Below are 8,699 nucleotides of genomic sequence, written 5' to 3'. Positions count from 1 at the left end.
CACTCCACCACAGCCACCACCCACTCCACCACAACCACCACTGTAGACACAGCCAGCCTCAGTGTTGCCCTCTCGCCTCCCTGAAGTGCTGGGCCATCAGCTGCCTCGCTGGCCACACTAGCGGGTCAATATTTAATAGCATGACAAAGGTAAAGTGCTCCCGACGCCCGTGGGCTTGGGCGTCCTGTGTGCGCGGAGGTACCGAAGTACACCCCGTGTGTGTGTGTGTGTGTGTGTGTGTGTGTGTGTGTGTGTGTTTCGACGGACTCCGCCTGCAGGTGGCGTCATCGCGAGAGAGAAGTGTGGCTGTATCACTGTGTCATCATCAACAGACAGAAAAGAGCATAGCTTCGTTGAGGACCTTCTCACCCCCAAAGGAGCCTACCTATGTCCCCGCGTGGGGTGGGGCTTCGAGGACGTAGGAACCCCTTATCAGTGGGTCTTAAGGGGTTCCTACAATATCAATAGAAATGGCCATTATAGACCGGCGTAAAAAGCAAATGTAGTCAATTCCTAAGGTATTGGAAGAGCGAATAAAACTGAAAACCTGGTGGGTTAAGGAAATGGAGATGAAAGAGGAGGCAGAGATGGGCTGGATGGGAAGAGAGGTGATGACAGAGGCCAAATCGAATCGAGCTGCCGCGCTGGAGACGTGGAAATGGAAGGGTAAGTCAGTTGATGTCCCAAGGAGGTGGCGCCGTTCGATACATCGACGGAGCGGAGCAACAACAAACCATCGACCATGAGGAACTACATACAGGCTCATGATAACCCACGGACTCCTGACGACCAATCCACAATCTTGGTAACCTGGTGCAGGAGGTCCTCACAGAGGGCCCGTATCCTGGTGCAGGAGGTCCTCACAGAGGGCCCGTATCCTGGTGCAGGACGTCCTCACAGAGGGCCCGTACCCTGGTGCAGGAGGTCCTCACAGAGGGCCCGTATCCTGGTGCAGGACGTCCTCACAGAGGGCCCGTATCCTGGTGCAGGAGGTCCTCACAGAGGGCCCGTATCCTGGTGCAGGACGTCCTCACAGAGGGCCCGTATCCTGGTGCAGGAGGTCCTCACAGAGGGCCCGTATCCTGGTGCAGGAGATCCTCACAGAGGGCCCGTATCCTGGTGCAGGACGTCCTCACAGAGGGGCCGTATCCTGGTGTAGGAGGTCCTCACAGAGGGCCCGTATCCCGGTGCAGGAGATCCTCACAGAGGCCCCCCACCATAACCAGGACCACTGGGTCTCCTGATGCAGGAGGCCGTCACAAAGACCCACCACAACCAGGACTACTGGGTCTCTTGGCGCAAGGTGTCATCATAGACACCCAACAACCACCACAGCAAGGACCACAGGGTTGGTTCTGGCCCGACACACACACACACACACACACACACACACACACACACACACACACACACACACCGGATATTCGTGGATGGCGTCGCTCGGTGGGTGAGGAGGAGGAGGATAACAACCACAGCTCATGTAAATCTGAACATATTTCCGCCATTATTAATCCGGCTGTGCTGGGCTAACCGGGAGTGATAGCTCACAGCACTATGATTAATACCTGGCAAAACCCTGATGATATGCTTCGCTCTCCTGCCGTGTTCCCTCCCTATCTGACTTTATGACTTCCTCTGACATTCTCGAAATATTTCTCTCTCTCTCTCTCTCTCTCTCTCTCTCTCTCTCTCTCTCTCTCTCTCTCTCTCTCTCTCTCTCTCTCTCTCTCTGCTTCCTTTGTCCTCTTCCCTCAGAACCTTGATGTCCCCTTTTGCCCTCTCTCTCCTCTCCCCTCCACCTCAGGTGTTTAGGCTCAGCCAGAGGGAAGGTGGAAGGGGCACCCACCCAGATCCACCCCCCCCCCCTTATCAGTGTTACAGAGTGACGTCATACGTTCACATGCCAACACATACAACAACGTGACTGGTGTACCGCCAGCCGAACTCAGCCCTTTGTTCACGTGTCCCCGTGTGAGCTACCTTCTCTCTTCGTCCCACAGATGTGCAGTCTACTGAAATTTCTGGGACTGGATTTCTGACCTGTAGGCTCTTCGTAGTCTGAAATATATACTACATATATGTACTTAGATGTCTTAGTTACGGTTGGAGGTTAATTATCTTCACCATCTATAAATATGCAGTACGTAATATGTGGTAATGTACGCACCATGTGTTATGCTTCTGTTACGCATATGCGATGGGGTCGTGAGTGTGATATATTGCGTACATTTGCTTTCTTGGAGGGAGTCATGTGAGCTCCTCTTGGCGGGTCAATTTTTTAAAACAGGGCAGATAACTGGAATGGAATCACCAACGAACGAATGAGTAAAACACGTCCACCATGACACTCAGGAATGAGTCGAAATCCACAAAGTTCAGCGGTGGGCCGAGCAAAGGAGAGGGAGACCCGAGGATCAAAGGGCTAGGTTGTAGAGACCACGGCAGGGAAGACCCTCCTGCGACAGCTGGGTTGGTGGTTCTGGCTGGGGGACGTGGCCGTTATCACACATACACACCCACGAGCAAACGTCCACCACCACCATCTCCCTCACTCCCAGCAACGTCCACCACCACCACCACCATCTCCCTCACTCCCAGCAACGTCCACCACCACCACCACCATCTCCCTCTCTCCCAGCAACGTCCTGACGACCATCGTCCAACTATGGAAGGACAGTGAACGCCAAGTGCTACAGACCCGACTGGATCGGAAGGTAACCGTCCAGGGGTGTGTGAGTGGTAGGGAAGGGTACTACAGGGGAGCGAGTGGTAGGGAAGGAAACGAGAGAGAGAGAGAGAGAGAGAGAGAGAGAGAGAGAGAGAGAGAGAGAGAGAGAGAGAGAGAGAGAGACGCTGTAGGGATTGGCTAATAATGATCTAGTAAATGAATAGGGTGAACCTGAGCGAGTTGGAGGCCAGAGATAGTGAGGGTAAGTTTGTCTATAATGGTAGATCGTAAACTGGGGTCCAGTCTGAGTCAGTATATGTGGAAAGCAACGTTACAGACTCAGGTCAGTTGGGTTGTGAGTAGTGAGTGAGTCGTGGATCTGAGACTCGGATGAGGAGCACCAGTGGCACGACTGAATATCTTCTTTTGAGGGGGAGTGAGAACGGGTGCGAGAGAGAGAGAGAGAGAGAGAGAGAGAGAGAGAGAGAGAGAGAGAGAGAGAGAGAGAGAGAGAGAGAGAGAGAGAGGAGTACAGTCCTTACTATGAGGGAGGACAACTGAAGAGTGACTGGACCGTTGTGGCTTTCTAATCATAGACACGACCATCACTGAGCCAGACTTAGGCTGGGTGTTGATATGGGTAGTGTGTGTGTGTGAGCTTGATATATCTAACTCCAGTATGAGGACAGTCAGTGAAGGCAAACATCCAAGACTTCATACTGCTGCCAGTGTCAAGGTATTAAGAGTGACACTGGGATATGTGTGGGTGCCATGTGACACTGGGATACGTGGGGGAGCCAAGTGACACTGGGATACGTGGAGGAAGCCATTTGACATCCGTACCTTTAGGTTGCCAACGACCAAACAGCAATCACGTGAAGCGGTAATGAACCAAATAGTACGTGATCTAGCGAATGGTGAAAACCCAAGCCGCTACAAACAAAATGACTATTTCTTGATAGAAACTGGAAAAAAAAAAAGAAGATTCAACACTTCCCTCAGGGAAGGTAAGCCAAGTTAAAAGGATCAGATCAGGGTAGATGATACGTCAAGTAGTAAGAAGTGTTACAGCCAGCCCAGATAAGAAGGGTCCAGTACTCCATGCAAATACGGATCAGTCCTCTGGATAAGAAATTGGAGAAGACTATTTGGCATTTAGAGAGGCCTCCAAGTTTCAGTGAGGCGGACTGGGGTATTTGTGTAACGTAGGGCTTCAAAGGTGCACTTACATCAGTTGATTGTGTAATGTAGGATCTTCGAAGCAGACCAGAAGTTACTGCGATACCGAGTGTGTTTACTGTGTTAACCAGCTTAGAGAGAAGGAGGAGGAGAAGATATTGAGAGAACAGAGTGAGGGAGGAGAGGCAAGGGGAAGGTAGCTTAGGAATCAGATGCCACACACTGTTAAAAGCTTTTCGGTGCATCAAGGACCAGGATATGAGATCCTCCGGAGCCTTTCGCGGAGAGGATATCCAGACATTAGCAGGATAGGAAAGGACATTACCAGTGGATCCCGCCATTGCGAAATCCACACAGATGATCGGGGGAGAACGCTGTGAAATTCAAGGCGGTTATGAAGTGGGGGTAGAAGGGGGGAGATATTCCAGGTCTCTGGAGATGGTAGATGTCAAAGAGGAATGTAAGACGGCTGTCGGGAGGGTCCAACACAGAGGCAAACTTTAGGTTTATACACAGAAACAAAAGCAGAACGAGCGAGCAAACATGTCTCTCATGTTCATAGATATATCTTTGGTCTCTTGTTGTCTCCGTCTCTTTCTTTACATACATTCTCAGGATTATCTACATCACTATCTGTCTGGCATCTCGTCATCTGTGTCCTTCAAACTTTTCTTCGTCCCTTCGTCATACATCTCAACTCTCTAATATTATCAAGACTTTCTCTTACTGCGTCTGAGCCTTCAATAGCAGACGGATGTCTCCATGAAAATCAGCCTCTGGATTAAAACCTGGCTAAGATTAGAGAATGAAAACAGGAAATTTCAACAAAAGGGAACATTCCATGATATTTTGAGAACCTGGAAAGCTTGTCGATGGAAAAGAGGACAAACCATAGCAGCTAGGAACGACCTGAGGAGGTCAAAAAAAAAAAAAAGCAAACTCCAAAGCTCAGCGGTGGAAGGAAAGAAGCAGACATCAGAGTGGCCCTCCAACACCCTCGTAGATTCTTGTTTAGCTGTTCTCTCCTCCTGTGACTGGATGATCACCCTCATCCATCCCAGATGTCGCCACCAACAGCATTTCTCCATCCTCCTCATACATCCCAGATGTCGCCACCAACAGCATTTCTCCATCCCCCTCATCCATCCCAGATGTCGCCACCAACAGCACTTCTCCATCTCCCTCATCCATCCCAGATGTCGCCACCAACAGCATTTCTCCATCTCCCCCCCCCCAACCCCCAAAAAAAAGATTTTTCCAAATGTTCCCTTTATTACTCTGCATATCTACTATCCTTTCTAACCTTTCCTCCCCTCGACAGTCCCCCTGCCATATTTGATATCCAGTAATTGCCTGCTTTTTTGTAGTTTCCATCAACTGTTCTGATTCACTCGCGGCCTTTGGCTCTACCTATCCCCATCCAGACCAGCTCAGCGTCTGTTGCTCCCTCCTACACTAAACATCCAGCTCATACTAGTTCAGATCCTGGTTTCTAATCAATAGTATTTCAGTATCTCTTCTTTATAGCTACTTCCAGCTAGTATGGTATTCTTACTAGTTTCGTCCACACTCATTTCCTAGTTAGTACCACATAATCTACCATAGTTTGTCCTTCTAGTTACTAGCATCACTGGCATAGATCGTGTCTATTCCAAGATATAATATCTACTCTGGTTCGTGCCTTGCTTGAAGTTCAGTCTATCTACCTGGTTACTTTCACCTTAACTAGTTCAGTCTCTCTCGTCCTAGTTACTTTCACCTGGTCTACTTCACAGTCTGTTCTGAAGTATTGTTCACCTAGTCCACTTCAGTGCCTGGTCCTAGGTATTGTTCACCTAGTCTACTTCAGTGTCTGGTCCTAGGTATTGTTCACCTAGTCCACTTCAGTGTCTGGTCCTAGGTATTGTTCACCTAGTCTACTTCAGTGTCTGGTCCTAGGTATTGTTCACCTAGTCTACTTCAGTGTGTGTTCCTAGGTATTGTTCACCTAGTCTACTTCAGTGTCTGTTCCTAAGTATTGTTCACCTAGTCTACTTCAGTGTGTGTTCCTAGGTATTGTTCACCTAGTCTACTTCAGTGTCTGGTCCTAGCTATAGCCTCCCGGATCTTAACGATTCTCAGGGACAAAAGCCAAACATCCCGGTAGTGCATTTAGAAATCGAAAACGTTCAAATCAAAATCTATTTCTAAGTAAACGTCTGCTTCGCATCAGTTCAAACGTTTTCTCTTTGATGTTTATAGCAACTTTTTTTTTTTATAATTTGCCACTTAACTGGCTTTGTCTCTCAATTATATGCACATAATCTCTCGGTAATGTGATTTGATAATTCTCCGCTTGTTGTCGTCACAGATTCTAAATTGATGCTCTTCCGTTTCATTAGGCATCAAATCAATTATTCATTACCAATTATCACGAGTCTTTCCTCCTCCCTGTTACCACATTTTCCCTCTAATTCCCATCACATCTTCTTGAAATTCAGAAACCTACCAATTTTTCTATAGTTACTGTCATCTTTTCCTTTCAATTATCACCTGATTATCACCTTATTTCAAGTCATATTCTCCTTTCAATTATCACCTGATTATCACCTTATTTCAAGTCATATTTTCCTTTCAATTATCACCTGACTATCACCTTATTTCAAGTCATATTCTCCTTTCAATTATCACCTGATTATCACCTTATTTCAAGTCATATTTTCCTTTCAATTATCACCTGATTATCACCTTATTTCAAGTCATATTTTCCTTTCAATTATCACCTGATTATCACCTTATTTCAAGTCATATTTTCCTTTCAATTATCACCTGCCTATCACCTTATTTTAAGTCATATTTTCCTTTCAATTATCACCTGATTATCACCTTATTTCAAGAATATTAGATTATCTGTATAAGCTCTTTTTTTCTTTTTTTTTTCCACTTGGTGTAGTAGTCAATATCTGTGCCTATGAATCAGGCAGGCCCACGTTCGAGTCCCAGACAGGGAAGCCGGTTCACAGCCAACCCAGCTGTTTACTAATCCCCTTTGAAGCTGGTGAACCACGTAGGTATTTCGTATGGTTACCCACTCGTGTGTTACGGGGAGAGGGTCACACACACACACTCGTGTGGCCTCGTCTCTTCACCTTGAATATAGCTACCATGTCTTTTACACACACACACACACACACACTCACACTCCCTAGCCTATGCCAGGTACCTACTTCATCAAACAATTCCGGAAGGGTGAACAGGTGGGCGGAATGTGGACCGTCTGCCGCGACTAGGGTTCGAACCTATGCGGGTTTGATCCCAGGCGGCCCGTGCTTAAGTGACGGTCAGTGACGCTAACCACTACACCACGGAGGCGTGTGTGTGTGTGTGTGTGTGTGTGTGTGTGTGTGTGTGTGTGTGTGTGCCAGAAAAACTCCACCTTGCCTATGAGAAATGACTTTGACCTCTGTCACCTGAGTTTCCCCTCATTATCGCTAATGATCCAATTACTGGTAATTAAGATGAAAAATCTATCTTATTAATTCTAATATTCATTAAATGCTAAGATAATCTTTTTCCCTCTTGCCTATGATGAATATAAGAGAGGAGAAACATTTAAATTAAGAAGGGCACTACGGATCCAGACTACCTTCTCTCTCTCTCTCTCTCTCTCTCTCTCTCTCTCTCTCTCTCTCTCTCTCTCTCTCTATCTATCTATCTATCTATCTATCTATCTGTTCCCCAACCCGCCTCATACACTTCATCATCCGCTCAACACGAGACAACATCCCGTGTTATGTGTGTGTGTGTGTGTGTGTGTGTGTGTGTGTGTGTGTGTGTGTGGGTGTGTGTGTGTGTGTTCTGTGCCCGCCACCGGTGTTCTCTGGCGCATGATGCCATCCTTTTTCATTCACGTAAACAGCCAAGAATGTAAATCACGGTGATGGAACGTGCATGAGAATCCCGCTGGAATTATGATCGTGACTCAAAAGAGATACGACCGTAAACCAGAGCAAAAATGGCTGGCCTCTACACATGTGTGTGTGGTACATGGGGGCACCTTGATGATGGCGGGCACACAGGGGCGATGTCTTGCAACACTTGGGTGCTCGCTCTTCAACACACCAACACTCCACCCCACGTACGACAGGGAGGGGCGATGCCTACAACAATGGGTGCTCGCTCCTCAACACACCAACACTGGTCTTCCACCCGACGTACGATAGGGATGGTCCACCACCTCCTCCTACAATGGGTGCTCCGTCCCTCCAACAATGATGCTAGCTACATCCCTTAAACAATGGTGCTCCATCTATCCGACTGAGTCGGTGTGTTCCATCCCATCAACAATGATGTTCCTACCCAATATTGTTCCATCCCTCCAACAGTGGTACTCCACCTGTCCAACAATGGTACTCCACCCCTTCCAACACTAATAATCCACCATTCTAACATTCGTATTCCATCTCTCCAACACTAGTGTTACATCTCACCACCAATGACGCTCCATCTCTCGAATACTTGCGCTCCAGCCCTCCATAATTGGTGGAGCTAATGTTCGACCTCAGAACGATGGAGGGCCGTCTCTCCATCACTGGCTCCTTCACTTATCCAATACCATCCAACGCTCGTACGGCACCTCTACGACATGGTCGTAACATTGTCCAGCCGCCTCAATCATTCCACGTCATGAAATTCATACATACACAGTACCTTTGTTACACGAGACACATCTACGATACCAGTGTTACAAGAGAGACACCTACAATACCATTGTTACATGAGACACACACATACAGTATCATTGTTACATGAGACTCACCTACAATAACATTCTTATCAAAAACACAACTACAGTATCATTGTTATATAAAAC

This window comes from Panulirus ornatus, chromosome 6, assembly GCF_036320965.1.
Source record: "Panulirus ornatus isolate Po-2019 chromosome 6, ASM3632096v1, whole genome shotgun sequence".
In the NCBI taxonomy this organism is placed as follows: Eukaryota; Metazoa; Arthropoda; class Malacostraca; order Decapoda; family Palinuridae; genus Panulirus; species Panulirus ornatus.
This window is presented reverse-complemented; position numbering follows the sequence as displayed.